The following is a 21,146-nucleotide window of genomic DNA, read 5'->3' on the forward strand; positions in this document are numbered from 1 at the left end:
AACGTATGGCGGAGTACCCCGATCCCCCCGGGAAGCCATCTTGGGCGGGAGGCGAGTCTCGGCTGGTATGCCCAAAGTGGCGTAGCCGGGGCGCGCCTTTTTCCCGCCCTAGAGTGGGTTGGCCTAGACACTGACGCGGCCGGCCACGCCCTTGGGGTTGGCAGGGGCGGGTTTACGCCCGCCCTGAAGACGGATAAAAGGAGCAACAAGCCAAGAAAGCATCCTCTTGTTCCTGTGCTCTGAAGCTGCACCTCCTCGCTGCACGTGAGCTCGAGACGGAACGAAGAGGCAATTTTGAGAGTTATAATCGTTCTTGTTTGTTTTCCAGATACTCTGTTGGAGAATGCCGAAGAAGGCGGGAAAGCGAATGACTACCGATCAGATGCTGCGCGTTCTCATGAAGGAGGTGACCGACCTAAAGAGGCGAATGGCGGACAAGGATGAGGAAGGGGGGCCGAAATGTCCTTGGGCAGGAGAAGCCCCGGGAGGAAAAGGCAAGAGGCCCAGGAGGGGGGCAGCTGGGGGAGGCATCCCGGATCCCAGTACCCCGCTCGAAGCACCAACTCCCGTGCCGGAGGAAGGGAATCCGATTCCCGTTGTGGTCACCCCCGTGTCCGGGGAAGATATGCCGCCCGAGCTGGCGGCACAATTAGCAGCGTGGTTGGGTAAAGGTAGCGAGGGCGCCACGGCTGTCGACGCGCAGGTGTTGATGAAGCAACTGCGTGAAACACGGGAAGCAGCGAGGGCATCCACGCCGGCTGCGCCAGTGGAGAATCCACAGGGGACCGGGTCAGTCGCAGCCGGGACAGCGTCCGGTTCAGGTAAGAGGCCATTGCCGATTGCGAGGGATGAGTCGGCACCCTCTCGAAGGGAAAAGTGCAAGATGGCCGCCTTTAAGGTAAATGAAAACATTGGCAATTGGGGCAAAGCGTGGGGGGTTTTTACATCCATCTTGGGTGATCGTAAGCCCGAATTGCTACCCGAATTGCCGATTTATCAGTCACGGATCATGGGGTACTCCGTATCACACGAGGGCAATCATTGGTTCTGCTATGATAATCTTTTCAGAAAAGCAAAAGAACATGATAAAAGCTTAACTTGGGATTGTTATGATTCTGTGTCCTGGTCTAAAATGGAGGATACTGGTATGTTGAAAGTGCCATTAATAGGGAGTAATGTTGGCGAATCCTCCCGCCAATATGCGGGGACGCCCTTTCGATCAGGTACAAGTACCGACAATCACTCGAGGCCTGCCGGCAACGCAGGAAAAAGGGGGGTGTGTTGGAACTTTAACAGGGGTAAATGTACTAGGCCCCAGGGGTCGTGCAAATTTAGACACGAATGTAGTGGGTGTGGGCAATCATCCCATCCTGAGTCCACGTGCAGAGCCAAAACGGGTGATAACGGGGGTAGAGGAGGCGCCAAACAGGTCTAATATAGTCCGAGGGGCGCCTTTACCTACCCCGATTGATACCCTGGCAATGATTCCCTGGCTCAGCGAATACCCGGATCGTACTGCCGCTGGGGTGTTGCGGAACGGGTTTTCATATGGTTTCCGCATCCCAGTGGGGGACTTTCAGGGTGTAGAAAAATGTAAAAACCAGATATCGGTCTTACAGCATACGACCGTAGTACAGGAAAAGATCCGGAAGGAGGTTACTCGAGGTCGAGTCGCTGGTCCGTTTAGTGTACCGCCAGTTGCTAACTTTGTTTGTTCCCCTTTAGGGGTGGTACCCAAGAAGGACCCGGGCGAGTTTAGGCTGATACATAATTTGTCAGCCCCACGTGGTCTTTCCGTAAACGAAGCGATAGACCCGGAAGTGTGTTCGGTGCGGTACGCATCCTTCGATGAGGCCGTAGCCATTTTGAATCGCCTGGGGCCCGGTGCGCTGATGGCAAAATCTGATATCGAGTCAGCGTTCCGGTTGCTCCCGGTACATCCAGACGATCAGCGTCTCCTGGGTTTCATGTTTCAGGGCCATTACTACATGGATAGGTGTATGCCGATGGGGTGCTCTATATCTTGTGCCTATTTCGAAAAATTCAGTAGTTTCCTACAATGGGTCTTCACAAAGAAGACGGGTTTTCAACATGTGATGCATTATCTCGATGACTTTTTGTTCCTGGGGGCAGCCGGGGATCCGGAATGTGGGCAGGCTTTGGCTGCATTTTGTGTCTTAATGAACCAGTTTGGCGTGCCATTGGCACCAGGTAAGACTGTGGGTCCCTCGACTTGCCTCGAGTTTCTGGGGATCGAGTTAGACTCCGGGGAAGGTTGTTTTCGTTTACCGGGTGACAAAGTGTTAAGGTTCAGGGCATCCCTGCAAATGTGTATCAGTGAGTCTAAGGTTAAGCTGCATCAATTACAGCAGTTGGTGGGACAGTTGAATTTTGCCCTAAGAGTTATACCAATGGCCCGCCCTTTTTCCCGTTCGATCGCTCAAGCCATGGTCGGCCTGAAAGAGGGTCATCATCGCACAAGGCTCTCGGCTGAGGTTCGCCAGGACATGCGCATTTGGTTGGCATTTCTGGCGGATTTCAATGGTCGAGTTGTCTGGAACAAACCAGCCGTGTCCTCTGAGGAGCTAGGGCTGTGGACAGATTCGGCAGGGAGCGTAGGTTTTGGTGCCATTTTCGGCACTCGATGGTCTGCGCAAAAATGGCCGGCATGGTGGCATGACAGTGGACTGACAAGTAACATTGCTTTCCTGGAACTTTTCCCCATTCTGGTGGCCCTGAGAACGTGGCCCGAAGGGTTCAGAGATCACTCTGTGGTATTCTGGTCTGATAATATGACCGTGGTTGAGTGTATCAATAGCCAGGCAGCACGATGCAAATGGATTTTGAGACTACTCCAGGAAATCGTATTACTGTGTATGCAATTGAATGTGCTATTTAAAGCAAGACATGTCCCGGGGGTGATGAACCAGGCGGCTGATGCCCTTTCTCGTTTTCGTATACAGGCCTTCTGGGGTTTTCTGCCCACAGCGGACCCGGAGCCGGCACCCTTTCCCGAAGCTCTCTGGTCTCTCGGTGCCCCGAACTTCGTAACCTCGTGGGAGAGAGTTTAGCACCCAGGACGAGGAAGGCATATGAAGGGGCGTTCCGGTCCTATTTGGCCTTTTTGGGGACTGTTAGAGGGGAGTTTTGGGGCCAGGAGGAATGGGTAGTGAAATTTCTGATGTCTTTACATCTGGCAGGGAAATCGGTGGCTACGGCCCAGAGGCATCGGGCTGCCATTTCCTTTGTTGCTAGGGCTCACGGGATCCAGGACCCGACAGCGTCTTTTGTTGTTCAAAAAGCGCTACGGGGGTGGCAACGCCTTGAGGGTCGCAGAGTAGATGAGAGGCGCCCGATAGGTTTGGATAGGTTGGCCCTGTTATTATCCAGACTCCCTGCAACATGTTCATCTCAGTTTGAAACAGTGTTATTCCGAGCCGCTTTGACGCTGGCATTTCATGGGGCAATGCAAGTTAGCGAACTAGTGGCGAGGAACAAGCAGGATGTGACGGGAGGACTGTGCGAAGAGCACGTTCAGATCAGAGGGGAGACATTGATTGTCTCGTTTGTCAGGTCCAAGACCGATCAAAGTGGGATGGGTGATTGCATAATCATACACAGGATTCCCGGGTCCTCCATGTGCCCGGTAAAGTGTTTAGAGGATTATTTAGCACAAAGGGTGGCATCATGGGGGGGGACCTTGTTGAGACACGCTGACGCCACCCCACTGACAAGGTTTCAGTTTCAGCGGGTGCTTGCGATGTCGATTACCGCTGCGGGCCTGAACCCGGGCGAGTTTGGGACCCATTCCTTTTGGATAGGGGCTGCTACAGAAGCTACGGCCAGGGGTCTGAATGTGGAACAAGTTAAACGTGTGGGGCGTTGGTCCTCCAATTGTTATAAAAGGTATGTGCGGTTGCACATGTTGTGAAGCTGTAATGATGTACTCACGCTTCTTGTTTTTGTTTGGTTTTCAGTTGCGCAAGCCTACGAGGCGGGGCGGACTATGCAGTCGACCCTACACCGGGCCAGCGGTCCGACATCACCGGCTGTGAAAAAGGAGGTGTGGGTCGTGGGCCACTCATACGTGAGGCGTGCCGCGGACGTATTCAAGGCAGGTGACATGATTCACGTGGCCGGGGAATACGGGTACAGTGTGTCCTTCTACGGAAGAGGCGGTCTCTGTATTGACCAGTTTCAATCTTTTTTCGAGGGTTTGCTAGGGCGGACGAGGTCACCGCCGTCTGTAGTCATAGTACATCTTGGGGGCAATGATTTGGTCACCACTGGTAGACGACTTCTTCTTGAGGCGATGCTTTTCACTGTAAGTTGGTTAGCGAGGAGAGTTCCAGGGTGCACAATTGCGTGGTCCCATATGATCCCACGAAAAGTGTGGCGGGGGGCCTTTTCTGTTTCTGCTTTGAATCATTCTGTAAGAAAAATTAATAACAAAGTGAGTAGGTTGTTCCGTTCCAATACACTGCATTCTATTTCGCATGGTTGTATTAATGATGACGGTATGTTTTTGAGGGATGGTGTTCATCTGTCTCGGGTGGGGAATGAGGTACTCATAGGAGACTTCATAGCTTGGCTGAAGTCGTTAAAACATGACCTTTAGGTAGGAGTGTTGTGGGGGGTCCGGATAGCCGGTCAACTATCCGGCCTGTGGCGGTAAGGTCATGATCGGTGAGCACTAATTGGAAGATCCCTATGAGTGGGCGTCACCCATTACGGATGGGAGCGCTCGGGGGAGGTGGCCATTGGCCCCTCATCGGGGAGGCGGTCCCTTCTAAGGATGGGTCGCCGAAAGGAAAGGAAAGGCGGTCAAGGCCCCTTCCTGGGTAGGAGGGGTTACAGCCCCCTCCTGGGGAATTTCCCGGGGCCATGACGTCTGCGACGGCAGATGTGGTAAGTTGTGTGGGGTTTGGGGGGGGGGTCTACGCTACCTTCTAGATACCTCACACGAGTCCTCGTACAACCTTTAAGTGGCATCGAGTTTTTGGGGCCCCCGTCAAGTCAAGGGAAATTGGTAGTTGCACTTGAGGTACGCCTCTGTGCGGTCGCCCCTCACAAGTGAGGGGGATATTTCTGGGTTAGGGATCTTGACACCGGTTACGACCTTGCCGTTGGCCCTTAAACGTTAGGATGTACAATTTCAAAATTTCAAGTAAATGTTTTGTAGGATGTTAGTTCGGCTAGGAGAACCTTTGTATTAGAGAATATGTTAAGGTTAGCCAAACATCGCAATGTGGTAATGAAATTGTACATAATATGAAACTGTTGATTTAATGTTTTAATTTTGTTTCATATTTTAATAAATACGGCCGGGAGGGTCACTCCTTCCCGTCTTCCAAAAACTTCAGAACTGTTTCCGGTTTCCCATCCTTGGGGATTGTGTTGAGAGGGGGTGGCGGGTATCTCAGCCATATGGAAAGGGGCGACCATTCGGTCCCCCCGAACGTATGGCGGAGTACCCCGATCCCCCCGGGAAGCCATCTTGGGCAGGAGGGGAGTCTCGGCTGGTATGCCCAAAGTGGCGTAGCCGGGGCGCGCCTTTTTCCCGCCCTAGAGTGGGTTGGCCTAGACACTGACGCGGCCGGCCACGCCCTTGGGGTTGGCAGGGGCGGGTTTACGCCCGCCCTGAAGACGGATAAAAGGAGCAACAAGCCAAGAAAGCATCCTCTTGTTCCTGTGCTCTGAAGCTGCACCTCCTCGCTGCACGTGAGCTCGAGACGGAACGAAGAGCCAATTTTGACCCACCCACCAGCCCCTGAGGACAGCAAGTTGTTTTGAATAAAGTTTGATGGATAACTCTGTTTTCGTTTGCAGGTTGTGGTTATTATCGTGATGATTTTGAGTATGCAATAAAGAATGGTAAATTTGTGTTATGTTTTGCGAAATAAAGTAATTCTGCTTTAGTGTCCATCAGTAGAGCATGCTGTTAATAAAGTTGTGTTTCTACTGTCTGTTTCATAATTTAGTTATTTAGTGAATTTAGTTAGCATTGTCGTATTTATTTTGGTCGGGCGGTAAGGTCATGATCGGTGAGCACTAATTGGAAGATCCCTATGAGTGGGCGTCACCCATTACGGATGGGAGCGCTCGGGGGAGGTGGCCATTGGCCCCTCATCGGGGAGGCGGTCCCTTCTAAGGATGGGTCGCCGAAAGGAAAGGAAAGGCGGTCAAGGCCCCTTCCTGGGTAGGAGGGGTTACAGCCCCCTCCTGGGGAATTTCCCGGGGCCATGACGTCTGCGACGGCAGATGTGGTAAGTTGTGTGGGGTTTGGGGGGGGGGTCTACGCTACCTTCTAGATACCTCACACGAGTCCTCGTACAACCTTTAAGTGGCATCGAGTTTTTGGGGCCCCCGTCAAGTCAAGGGAAATTGGTAGTTGCACTTGAGGTACGCCTCTGTGCGGTCGCCCCTCACAAGTGAGGGGGATATTTCTGGGTTAGGGATCTTGACACCGGTTACGACCTTGCCGTTGGCCCTTAAACGTTAGGATGTACAATTTCAAAATTTCAAGTAAATGTTTTGTAGGATGTTAGTTCGGCTAGGAGAACCTTTGTATTAGAGAATATGTTAAGGTTAGCCAAACATCGCAATGTGGTAATGAAATTGTACATAATATGAAACTGTTGATTTAATGTTTTAATTTTGTTTCATATTTTATTAAATACGGCCGGGAGGGTCACTCCCTCCCGTCTTCCAAAAACTTCAGAACTGTTTCCGGTTTCCCATCCTTGGGGATTGTGTTGAGAGGGGGTGGCGGGTATCTCAGCCATATAAGGGATTATATGTGAGAGTGAGAGATTGGAAGAGTTCCTGTATAAGTGATTGTTTAAGAGAGTAAGTATGTGTATGTTTCTGTAAAAGTAAGTTTAGTGGTGTGTGTATAGTTGTATAGGCAAATAAATGGAAGTTTGATAGTTTATTTGCATGTGTGAGTATGTGTGTGAGTAACTCTATGGATGACTGTCGGTATATAACAGGATGTATTGATGTATCACTACATATGATGAGTGAGTATATGTATGAGTGACTATATAGAACTGTTGGTAAATGAGTGGATGTGTATATAGATGGTGGAATTACTGAATTGGTTGTTTTAACTGGTATGGGTATCTCCATTTTTTTGAAAATGTTAGTTTCTATTTTTGAATATCTATTTCAAGGATAACATTACACTAAAAGGAGGTCTGTCACTCTGTCACAAGGATGGTGTCATCAGTGATGTCATGAGTGATGTCACTGACGATGTCATGAGTGATGTAATATGTGACGTCATCAGCAGTGCATTGCAGGCGCGCTTGTTATAGTGAGTCCAACTAACTATAACGTTGAAATTTCTATGGTTTTATGTCAGTAAAATTTCCAGCTACCTATAACTGGTGTGAAACCTATGGTTTTTTCATTGAATTAATAGGTTTTTTAAATGCTAATTCCTAACTATAACTGGTGTGAAAGCTATGTTTTTTTCAGTGAATTTCATAGGTTTTTTAAATGCTAATTCCTAACTATATATAGGGCCTCAAACCTATGAAATGTAATATTTTTTATAATGAATCCTATATTGTACATTAATATAATACTATTTTTTTTTTTTTTGCCCTGGTGCGCTCCCGGTGCGCGCCCCGGTGTGCGCACTGGAAAGCACTTTTTTTCAGAGCGCCCCGGGTCGCGCACCGGCAAGCGTCCCGTTAGCGCTATTGCCGCGAACGAAAACATCATGCCGTATCGCGTAGCCACGTCTGCGTGATACGCACGGCGTAAGCGCACCCGGAAATACTCGAGCGAATACGATCGCGCAACGTAATCATCTGACGCGCTTACGTGACGCGCCCCGTGGCGCGCCCCCAGGCGCGCCCGGGGGTGCATCGCGTAAGCGAGTCGGGTCATGTGACCTAAAAATAACACTTTTTATTGGTGCAGAACAGTTTTGGTTTCTAAATGATGAAAGCCCAGGTCATGTGACCTGAAAATAACACTTTTCATTGGTTCAGGACAGTTTTGTTTTCCAAATGATGAAAGACCCCACCTTTTTTCCTTATTCTGACTTTGTCCTTTGACTGAGGAAGACCTGTTTGGAGATCTAACAGAAATATTTTGTACTTTAAAATGGCTACAGGAGCAGCAGCAGCTGGGCATCTGCACCACCACCACCACCACAGAGGACCACCACAACATTAAATTGGTGGTCAAGAAGAGGAGGAGGAGGAGGAGGAGGAGTAGGAGAAGGGGAGAAGGTGGCTGCCAGAAGACAATACCCCATACAAGCCAAGGCAGCACATTGTATGGGAGTTTTTTTTCTATCCCAGAGGGCAAGAAGAAAGTTAATGCGCCCAAGGTGACTTGCCAAATCTGTGGCATGGAACTTTCAAGGGGGAACCCTAACAAAAAAAAATCATTTGGTAATATGACCATGATTAGACACATGCAGCGCAAGCATCCGAACAATTATGCTGCCGCAGAGGTGAGAGAACTGGCCAGTAACCCTCCCCAATCTTCAACCACCACCTCCAAAAGGAAGCAACTCACTCCATCGGGACCAGAGACAAGGGAGACGATCCCTTGCATACAACCACGGTTTGGGGAATTCAGGATCACATGTATTTTTTGTGGTAAGACCATCTCATATGGTGAGCAGAGCATAAAGCTCATCCTCCTTGCTGGTGACAACCACAATTGCCCCAAAAAAAACAAATTTTTTCCTGATTTTTTTTTGCTCCAGTTGAGCATTTTCAATTCCCTGTTTTTTGTTTCTCCCCATAAAAATAACAAAAAAAATAAAATAGTTCATAAAAGCCAAAAAAAGTACAAAATGTTCAAAAAACATTAAAAAAACATAAAACAACAAAAAGAAGAAAAAAAACAGTTCTTTTTAGAACTACATCCAAATTATAAAAAAAGGCTAAATGTACCGGGCGCTCCCCCTCGCAGGGAGGTCAGGGGGGGTCTACTCTGCCCCCTTATGGTCATTTCCCCCTTTGTTTTTGCCACCTCTTGTGTCTCGATCCTACCGAGTCACAAGATGGCGGCTGCTCCGGACTGTTTGGAATGTTGACAGTTACCCGAGAGCCAATCAGCTTTCTGCGTGCAAACTCGCGTAGCGCGCTGGTTAGCGCCCCCGTGCGCGTACCGGGGAGCGCTTACAGATATATATATTTTTTGGAACCTAAATTACTCAAAATCCACTGGAGCACATATCTTGAGACATAGCAAAGGCACATCGGGCTACCAGTCCCTACAATTTTGCCAAGTTTGGTGGAAATCCATTCAGCCGTTCGGGCTAAAAGTGAGGTCCACCGCCCTATGGAAATTGACATCGGGAAAACAAGTTTTGGGACCCCCCTTTTATCTCGGCCCCCGCTTGACAAATCCCCCCAAACTTTCAGGGAAGGACCGGGGCGCCGCAAGGCAAATTTGAGGAAATTTTTAGGCAGATTCCTCAACCGGCGCCAAAGTTATTCACAATAGAATGTTGAGATTTTGTATAGAAAATAATCAGAACTATAACTACCTACTGGCGACCGCCAGTAGGTAATATATATATATATATATATATATATATATATATATATATATATATATATATATATATATATATATATATATATATATATATATATATATATATATATATATATATATATATATATATGTTTAATTTAATTTAAAAAGTATTTGTTGAGCGCAACGTTCACCATGCGGTTTCTTGGCGCTATGGAGGCAAACTTTAGCAGTGACACAAACAAGACTAGAGATGACAGGGAGGGGAAGGAATTACATTGGGAAAGCTTGGGTAAAAAGAAAAGTCTTGAGCTCTTTTCGGAAGGCAGGGTAGTGAGTAGCCGAACGTAAATGGTCAGGAAGGGAGTTCCAAAAGGAGGGTGCCAAAACAGAAAAATTGGATCCACCCCATTTCTTACGTCTGTATCTGGGGACTTGTAGGAGTGATTGGGTAGATGACCGCAACTCGCGAACAGGGGTGTATTCTTTAAGTAAAGAAGAAATGAAGGCCGGAGCAGTCCCTTGGCGTGCCTGGAAGACCATGCAGCCAGTCTTAAATAAGGTTCGCTCCTTTACAGGCAGCCAGTGCAGTGCTTTCAGCAGGGGGGTGGAATGATGGAAACGAGAAAGTCCGTGGATCAATCTGGCCGCCTGGTTTTGAACCAGCTGGAGCTTCTGGAGACTGTAAGCCGGGATGCCGTTGTAGAGGGCATTGGCGTAGTCCAGCCGGGAAACAACCAGGGCGGACATGATTAACCTGAGGGCAGAAGTAGAAAAGAAACGGGAGACAGAGCGGATGGTGCGGAGAACAAGAAAGCAAGAAGATACAACAGAACTGATTTGTGAGTGGAGGTTGAGATGGTTATTGAGTTTGATACCCAGGGTTTTAACTGAGGAAGAGGGTGTGGGAGGGGGTCCTAAAGAGGAGGGCCAGAAGAGGGAGTTCCAGGGACTGGATGAACCACCTGTAAGGACCAACTCTGTTTTATCAGGATTCAACTTCAGATGATTGTGGTTCATCCAGTCCCTGATAAAAATCATAATAGACTGAAAGTTAGAGATAGAATGAGGAGAAGAGGAAAGGTTGAAGATAAGCTGGAGGTCATCTGCGTAGTTAAACACAGTGGCCTCCAGCTGTTGAAGGGCAAACATCAAAGGATAGATATAGAGATTGAATAGGAGGGGAGAAAGAGAAGAGCCCTGAGGGACACCACAAGTGAGTTGGAGTTGAGTGGCCGAGAAATCCCCCAGCCGAACCGCCTGGGTACGGTCCCTCAGGAAGGACGCTAACCACACCAGGGCTGGGCCCTCGACCCCCGCCGCTCCGACACGGGACATATATATATATATATATATATATATATACGGCTTCGTCCTGTGGGGATATATATATATATATATATATATATATATATATATATATATATATATATATATATATATCTATCAACAAACGCCCACTCCGAGTAGGAAGAGAAAGATTCTTTTAATGATGGATTCAGGGCATAATGCATTTCGGCATAGTTGTGCCTTTGTCAGACGCCCTTCGCAAAACTAAAACTCCACCTCCCCTTCCTTTAAGGTGCTGCAGTTCTCCCCTGTACAGGAAGTCAGCTTACTCCTCCCAATTATATATACACATACATACATTTTTGTTGTGGAGGCCTGTGTGGTAAAGGCATATGCAAGGTAAAGACTTGTGTGGTAAAGGCGAAGCATGATGAAGCTATTGCGTGGTAATGGTAATGTGAGGTAATGACAACTTGGAAAAAGTTATTTCCCTTTCCCTGGGTAGGCGTAGCATATTGACATATTCCCATGTCTACCACTCATGCTAAATCTGGGAATGTACTGCGGGGAATGAGATTTTGATCTCTTTTATGATTAATCTGATGACTTATCTCATTCAACTATTTTTTGGACCGTTGGTATCTGTCATTGAGTAAAAGACAACCTCTGTATAGGTTAGATAAACCCCATTAACTGACGCCACTCTGAAGAACCACTTACAATTGTTACAGTTTAAAAGGTTTAATATAAAATTAATAAAAGTTGCATATACAATCCTCTCAGGATCAAATTCATAACATATATTCCCTAAAGAACCTCAGTCTACAACGAATACAATTAAAGTCAGTTCCAAAATCAACAAATTAAAAAGCATCGATATGAAGTGATTCTTCTGCGTCATCTACAAAAAGAGAAAAATAATCAAGTTAAATCTGTCCCTACTCTATGCTAGGTGACATCCCTACTTCGCAAGTTTCTAGAACCCTAAAAAGGCTCTGCACGAGGACTCAGGATGGGGTGCCCCACAACCACTACATTCGTGTTTGAATTTACAAGATCCCGGGGGCCTAGTACATTTACTTCTGTTGAAATTGAAACAGAAACCCCTCTTCCCTGTATTGCCGGCGGGTCTCGGGTAATCGTCTGTACCCGTACCCGACCGAAAGGGCGTCCCCCCATTTTGGCGGGAGGACTCACCAACAGTACTCCCCACCAACGGCACTTTCAACATCCCCGACTCTTTCATTTTATTCCATGTCAAAGAATCGTAACAGTCCCAGGTTAAACTTTTGTTATGCTCCATCGCTTTCCTGAAAAGGTTGTCATAACAGAACCATTGGTTACCTTGGTGCGATGTCGAGTACCCCATAATTCGTGACTGATATACTGGAAATTCAGGGAGCAATTCAGGCCTACGTTCCCCCAAAATTGACGTAAAAATTCCCCAAGCATTACCCCAGTTACCAATATTCTCATTCACTTTAAAGGCGGCCATTTTGGCGCGCCAAACACTCGGATGCATCAGATCCTTTTGACCCTTAACAGTTTCGACCTCATAGTGATCAACGAGCAGGGAGAAAATGTTTACGTATTCCCCCGCCCAAATCTTTTCCTTTATTGGCAAAGGAACATGTTGCCCCAATTTTTCTCTACGAGAGGGTGTTGACTCATCCCTTGCAATCGGCAATGGCCGCTTACCTGCACCGGACGCTACTTCGGCCCCTCGTGGCTTGTCTATCACCGCATCCGGCGCGGGCACCTTGGCTGCATCACGTTTCTCGCGCAACTGTTTCATGAGTGCTTGCGCTTCGGCAGCCGTGGCGCCCTCTGTACTGTCCCCCAACCACGCTGCTAGCTGTGCCGCCAACTCGGGAGGCATACCCTCAGCAGATGTCGGGGTGACTACGACCGGGATCGGGTTCCCTTCCTGCGGTACCGGGGCCGGTACCGGGGCTGGCGGCTCGAGCGGGGAACAGGGAACCGGGACGTCTCCCCCGACCGGCCCCCTTCTCGGCCTCTTAGGCCTCCCTCCGGCCGGTGGACGTCCCGATCCCACCTCGCCGTCTCGCCCCGCCAACTGTTTCTTTATTTCGGACATTTCCTTCATGAGGGCCCGAACCATCTGGTCAGTCGACATTCTCTTGGCGCCTTTCTTGGGCATCTTTCAGACGAAATATCTAGAAGACAAAAGAAAGATTAAAACGCTCAAAATTGGCTCTTTGTTCTGTCCCGAGCTCACGTGCAGCGAGGAGGTGCAGCTTCAGAGCACAAGAACAAGAGGATGTCTTCTGGTCTTGCGTCCCTTTTTATCCGTCTTCAGGGCGGGCGTATACCCGCCCCTGCCTGCCCCGAGGGCGTGGCTGGCTGCGTCGGTGTCTAGGCCAGCCCACTCTAGGGCGGGAACGAGCGCGCCCCAGCTACGCCGCTTCGGGCATACCAGCTGAGGCGCGCCTCCCGCCCAAAAATGGCTTCCCGGGGGGATCGAGGCACTCGGCCATACGTTCGGGGGGACCGAATTGGTCGCCCCTTTCCATTCGCAAGTTTCTAGAACCCTAAAAAGGTGTCAGCAGTTTGACTCCCTAAGAAGTTCAAACTCTCTTAGCCTCTAAAGGTAACTTAAGTTTAAGAAGCAGTACCCTCTCTGCCTACCCATCCGCTCTCTAAGGGTCCTCGGCCTACTGCTCCCTTGCGCTCTGATCTCTCTCAGCGCTTGCTCCTAACTCTCAGGCCATCTGCGCCTTCGCTCTCGCTCCCTTCTCCCCGGGGTGCTGTCCCTAAAATACACAATCACAGTGTGGGTGGAACGCCCCTTGACGCCCACCACGGACTTTCCCCGATGATGTCAGTTTCTGGCTCTTTCCATTGCTTCATCTCTTTGCGTCGTCCGTTAGATTGACCCTTCTTCTTAGATGTCATCTTCATCTTCTTGTTGGCGACTTCAACTGACACTTTTCAGATCAAAAAGTCAAATGAACTTAAACAAGACTTTAACTTACAACTATGATTCTTGACCTTACTAGGTCCTGCGAATGGTCATTCTAAAACAAAGCTCAAATTCCAAGCGTCTCTTCTCACGTTTAAGTAATAAACTCCGTCCGGCATTGTCACCTTAAATCTAACAAGTGCTAGACTCCTTGGCTCTCATGTCCACATCAAACTATTCACGACTCCTGTGAGCCCACTAAATTACCAACAGCGGACTACACTCCTGCGAACCCTTGGTCAGTCAGGTTATAATCACAAATGACCTAAACTCTTCTAACATTCCTACAGACTTCTTCTACACAGTATAACCTTTAACATACATTTATATATGAACGCATTTAGCAAATCTCTTGCTTATATGTGAATACATTTTACATAGAATACAATTACGTAGAATATGAACCTTAATACATAGAACATAATTTACATAGAATATAAAGTTATATTCTCATTTGTTACATCGTCACATATGCTCTCTGCACATTTCTCCATGTTACATTTCTCGCCGTTTCTGCATTTAAAATTACACACGTACATGAATTCTACTTTGCACGTTCTTCTGTTCGTAAGCATTTCTACACATTTCTACATTAGCCCATTACATATACGAGCTTTCTAAATCTAATACATTCTAAAGTGAATACAGTTACATTTATTTCTTATACCACGTTGTCACTTCTGTTGACCTTTATGCTATAGACGTCAACTTTACGTTCGATATACATTTCATTCCTACGTTTATATGATATACCTCTAAATATGACTCGGATATACATTTTATTCAAATTGCGCTCTCTCAGTTCCCCCCTTTGATGACTTTTAGGAGTCATCACTAAATGCAATTTGAATAACACCTTTAAACAGAACTAGTTACATCATTCCCTCTTTTCATCATTTCAAGTGCTCTCAAGCTTTTATACTGTTGATCTTGTAAAGCAGCTAATCTCCTTTCTTGTTCTCTCATAGATCTTTGTAACCGGTTCGTCCTATACCATTTATATAGTTTTACTAATCCTAACAATGTGATTATACAAATTAATACTATTAATACAGGTTTTAATATATACCATACTATACTTTTGCCAAGGTTGGCAAACCAACTCCCAACCTTTCCTACTCCGTTACCTACTTTTTCCCAAACATTTATTTTTGTCAAATCTTCGATTTCTTGATGAATCTGTGTAATGTTTCTTATGACCTTCTCAAGTGGTTTTGAATTATCAGGAATATAAGTACAACATTCCTGTACCTTCAAAGCCTTGCAAACTCCGCCTTCTTTTGCTAATAGCACATCAAGAGCAAGTCGATTCTGAAGAACCATTGCTTTAATCGATTGCATCTCACCTTCTATTAGCATTAATGACCTTGCAGTACTTGCAGATAATCTATCTACGACTGTAGCTAGTCTCCTGATCTTAACATCGTTAAGTATTAAACCTAACATAGGAAACATCGCTCCAAATACGTCTCCTACTACTTCTACATCTCCTACTTCTCTTTTCGTTCTTGTCGAAGCCTTTCCTTCTATGATCGCTAAATCCTTTGCATGATATATTTTGGGGAAGACAATTGCCAAGTAACACGAACCATACCAATTGTCAGGCAGTTTTACATAGGCATTTCTCCCACATACAAAATATACATTAGGAATCACTTGCATCTCCTTCATGAAATCTTTCGTATAGTACTCTAATCGAAAAGCATGTTCGCAATTTACTTCACCTACAAATACACTCTCATAATATGTCTTGCTTCGAGTTAAACATAACTTTCCTTTCTGCGTTCTATCCAATGCTATTGGACCATTGCTACCTTTCTTTTTATGTGCCTTCTCTTCTTCAGTCCAATCAGTTTTCCACTGTCCTGACATTTTTAGAATCTTCTGCCTTCTGTATCGGTCATCTACTTGTCCTATGAACTTTTTCTCAATCTCTGACACTTTGCAAGTCAGATTATTTCTGCGTGCGTATGATGTATCTAATGTATCCCAAGGAAGGAAGAATTTGGCTAGTCTATCCTCCTTTTTGTAATAGTCCCACTTATTCATTTGCTTATAATTCGGAACTTCAGGCAGTACCGAATCATAATTTGAAAAGTAGTACTCAAATCCTTCTCTACCATAAAAAATACTAAGCAGTAAACTACATGTTATCCCATAAGTTAATGGGAGATGATGATATCGGATGCCCTCATCTACAGAAGCCGGCAATTGCATACAAACGTAGCAATCTTTGGCCTCCATGGCATCGATATATTCGTATAACAGTTTAGCATATGCGTTTGACCTAAAGTTTCCCTGTGACTCGTCTACATGTAATCTACGAGCTTCATCTGCTAGTAACGCCTTTTCACGTATAACATTGCTCTCCTCCTTCTTCCCATCAAGAGCAGGTTTCAAAGTCGTTACAGGCTTAACATCTGCTATTTCTTTATCTGTTTCATGTCCTATTATGTATGATATTGTCACTACTGTAATTATGAAAAATATTACCACTGCTATAAGTGTACCTATTATACATCTAGCTTTTCTGTTTGGGTTGCCGTTCTCCATGTTGTCAAAAACAGCGCAACTCTTTCTTTTGCGAAAAAGTTTTTTCAGTTCAGTCTTTGGGTTGCTTTATTTTCTTCTCAGTTTGTAAAGTGCTCTTTATCAACAAAAGTCTCTTTTTTCGCAACGATGTCTCTTTGTTTTTAACAACAGACAACCCTATCCCTTCTCCGTCCTCTAAATGTAATCCCTAATTTTATTCTTCTTTCCACTCGGCGCTAGGTTATCTTCTTCTTTATAACTTATATACAAAAGTCTTTATACATCAACAATTATTCTTGTACCTGCAGCTCTTGCAACAAGTTCCAACAATTCAAAACGAATGACTTTTTCTTCTTCTTCCGGAATTTGATGACCAAATGTTGGAAATTGTAATCTGTTTAGCACTAAATCTTTAATCTGACTCAAGTATGGGGGCATGGGAAGTGTGAAAGTCAGTAATCCCTCAGTCTCGAGTCCAGGAGTCAACATCCATATCTCCACTGCCACAAATGGATCGAGATCGATTACTTTCACGTTCTTCACTCTCCCAGATTTCTGTCCCCAAGACATCTGCTAGATAAGTCCACTCTGGGGTGGCGTACCTTCTGCAGGGCACACGTACCCTTCTCGATCTTCTTGGACTCTCAGTTCCTGAGTCTGTAGTTTCCTCTTCTTGGTCTGATTCTTCAGAGATTGGGACAAGAGTTTTCTCCTGTTGTGTCTTTAAGCTTGGCCTCCTTCTTCTCTCCGGCCAACTGGCTTCGTCACTCCTTGTCCTCCTGCTCCTTGTTCTTGGACCTGTCTCTTGGTCACTCTCAGCTTGTTCAGTATCTGATTCAATCTCCCAGTTACTTTCTTCTCCTGAGGCGACTTCGGTCTCACTGGTATCTTGACCTTCGTCGACCTGTTCCGTCACAATTTCAGCCTCTTCGATCACCTCTACAGCTTGGCTTTCCCCCTCTATGGCTTCTCCGCTTTCTGCTGGATTCTCATCCGAGAGAGGAGCTGTTTCTTCTAGAGGTGTTGGCACTCTTCGAGTGTGTGAAGCGTGTATCCAATTTGGCAGGCCTCCACACTTCACCGCAGTGTTCGTAACAAGTATGACTTGAAATGGTCCTCGCCAACGCACGTCTAAGCAGTTCTTCCTGACATGCTTTTTCACCAAGACCCAGTCCCCCGGACTCAGGTCATGGCACAAGTCTTGTGCTGATGGAACCTCTGCAGCCTGGACCTGGAGGGACACAGAATTTATGGCATCAGATAGTCCCTTGCAGTAATCCAAGATCAAGTCGTCTGTGATGTTCAATAACGCTGCAGTCGGAACCGATGGCAATCTCATAGCTCTCCCCATTAGCACTTCATGTGGAGAGAGACCTGTTTTTCTATCTGGTGTGCTACGTATGCTCATAAGAACCACTGGTAGTGCGTCTGGCCAACTCAGAGATGTCGATGAACAAACTTCGGCAAGTCTGGACTTAATTGTGCTGTTGATTTGCTCTACAATCCCTGAAGCTTCTGGTCGATAACTGCAATGGAGCTTCTGATCGATACTCAAAGCTGAGCACAACATCTTCACTATTTCGCTGTTGAAATGAGTTCCTCTGTCCGATTCCAAAGAGGATGGCACCCCAAACCTCGGTATTAACTCTCTAAGTAACAGTTTTGCTACTGTAAGTGTATCGCATCTACGTGTAGGGTAAGCCTCAACCCATCTAGAAAATATACAGACAATCACTAAAACGTATCTAAGTTTGTTGCATTTAGGCATTTCTATAAAATCAAGCTGCATCCTATTGAAAGGCCCCCCAGACCTCCCAATGTGACTCAATGTGACTGGTGTTCTCTTTCCCACGTTTAGTTGCTGACAAATCGCACATCGCTGACATACTGCTTCTGCCGCTACTCTAAACTTAGGATTAAACCATGTTTGTCTGAATACTCTCACCATGGCATCTCTACCTATGTGTGCTGATCCATGCAATTTCCTTGCCATTGGACTAACAAGTTCATTTGGTAAAACTGCTCTCCCATCGGTGGAGACCCAAAAGTTCATCTCACTTTTTATACACCCAGCTGTTTCCCAGCCCTTTTTCTCATCTTCTGGTGCATTCTCCTGAACACTCCTTAGCTCATCCCACGTATCTACAGTGTCTAACAACATTGTCAATTCAGTTCTTTCTTGTATTCCCCCCACTTTCACATCAGTGTGAGAATATCCTTGCTCTGCGCAATAACGTGCTACTTCATCCGCATAGCGGTTACCTTGTGACACAAAATCTGTACCTTTTGCATGCGCAGCACATTTGACTACTGCGATAGCTGTCGGGCCTTGCAATGCCTCTAACAATAATCTCACGAATTCTCCATTCCTAAAGGGAGAACCCGAGGAGGTCATATAACCTCTTTGAGACCATAACTGCCCGTAATCGTGAACTACCCCGAAACCATACTGGCTATCGGTGTATATGGTGACTCGAATTTTGTTACCTGCTAAACAGGCATGCGTCAAAGCAATAATTTCAGCTACCTGAGCGGAGTGTACTCCTTCCAGGCAAGCGGCTTCTACAACTCTGGTAATCGTACAAACTGCATAAGCTGCTCTCAGCTGACCAATATCGTCTCTTACGCATGAACCATCAACAAAGAAAATTTCATCAGGGTCAGTCAATGGCTCATCTACGATATCGGGTCTCGGTTTGGTGCATAGTTCAGTCACATCAAGGCAGTCATGATCTGTACAAATTTCATCATCCACCTCATTTGGAAGTGGCATCAACGTAGCAGGATTCAAGACGGAGCATCTTTTTAGGGTCACATTCTCGGCAGCCAGTATGACTTGCTCGTAGCGTGTGAGCCTGCTATTCGTCAGATGCTGAGTCTTAGTCCTGGTCATTAACAATTCCACAGAATGCGGTACGTACACCACTAACTGATGTCCCATCACCACACTTTCAGATCTTTCAATGCTGACACCCGTTGCAGCAACGGATTTGAGACATCCGGGCAACGCTGCGGCTACTGGATCTAATGTAGCCGAAAAATACGCTACTGGCCTACGCGCATCTCCATGAATCTGGGCCAAAACTGCTAAAGCGCATCCCTCTCTTTCGCAGCAGTAAAGCAAAAATGGTTTTGTGTAATCAGGCATTCCTAAAGCCGGGGCGCGACATAAGTCCTCCCTCAGATGTAAAAACGCCATCAAACAGTCTTTGTCCCATGGTACCGGATCACTCACTCCTTTGTGCGTCAGTTGTAATAAAGGTTTTGCCTTCAGTGAGAAGTTAGCTATCCACTGCCGACAATAACCGACCATGCCTAGAAACATCCTGACCTCTCTTTGTGTTGTAGGCGCGTTCATTTTCATAATCGCCTCTATTCTGTCTGGAGACACCTTCCGTTTCCCCTTTTCAATCCTGTGGCCCAAGTATTGCACTTCAGTAAGACAATATTGCAATTTACTTGGAGACACCTTATGCCCGTTCTCGGCCAAGTGATTTAACAAGGTTATGGTGTCTACTCTGCAAGCTTCCTCTGTTTCTGACGCAACTAGGAGGTCGTCTATGTACTGGACTAGAACTGAGTTCTTGGACAGTACTAGACTTTCAAGATTTCTCTTTAATAGCTGGTTAAAAATAGATGGGCTTTCTGTATACCCCTGAGGGATACGACACCATGTTAAAACGCGATCTTCCAGCTTAAAAGCGAAAAGATACTGGCTCCCTTCATCTAAAGGAATCGAAAAGAAAGCCTGGCACAAATCTATCACGGTGAACCATTCAGCTTGGAACGGTATCTGAAATAATATCACTGATGGATTCGGTACCACTGGACAACATGAGACAACAATATTATTAATCTTTCGAAGATCCTGCACTATTCTGTATTTTCCACTAGGCTTTTGCAAACCCATAATCGGGGAGTTACATGGACTACCCACGATCTCCTTCAGTATTCCCTGTTTGATCATGGATTCGATCACAGGCTTTATTCCTGCAATCGTCTCCGGTGTCAACTTGTATTGTGGTGTTCTTGGGTACTCGGCATTGGGTCTTACCATAATCTTTACTGGTTCTACTCCCTTGATTAATCCTATTTCTTCTCCAGTAAAATCCCACACCTCAGCTGACACTTTCTCCCTCAAATCCTGTGGAAGCTCCTCCACTGTTAAGGTAGGATATAGTTCCACACATTCCTGCGAATTTACAACTTTAAAATCGGCATCTTCATCATTGGTCTGCACTTCTACTCCTTCAGGTGTGCAATGTATTGTGCAATTCAGTTTACACAACAGATCTCTTCCTAACAAACACACCGGGCTAGAATCACAGATCACAAACTGATGTTCATCACTGTAATTCCCTATCTTTACTGACACTGGTTCCGTCAGAGGATTCGTCATCCTCTTGTTTGCGACTCCTACCACCTGAATCATCTCTCCTGATATCGGCAGACCTGGGACTACCGCTGATCTCAACGTGGATCTAGTGGCTCCCGTATCCACCAAAAAGGTCGTAGGACATCCAGCTACTTCAGCTTCTACGTATGGTCCTCTCTGATCTACTTCCAGGGCTGCTCCTAGAGTACAGTCCTCTTCCCTATTCACTTGTTGCCCTGTAAGAGGATCAACGTAGTAGCATTCTTCTCCTCCTACGAATAATGGCATTTGTCTATAGGTTTTCCCTCCATTCGTAATTCGAGGCGGTTGAGGAAACGGGGCTCGAGGAGTCTGAGTCCCCCCTTTGATAAACTTTCCCTTCAGGACTGTTGCTCCCTTAACCACGTTATTCTGTACCTCTTCCTCCTCCTGTTCTAATTCCCCTGTCTCAACATT

Source organism: Lissotriton vulgaris, chromosome 1_1 (genome assembly GCF_964263255.1).
Source record: "Lissotriton vulgaris chromosome 1_1, aLisVul1.2, whole genome shotgun sequence".
NCBI lineage: Eukaryota > Metazoa > Chordata > Amphibia > Caudata > Salamandridae > Lissotriton > Lissotriton vulgaris.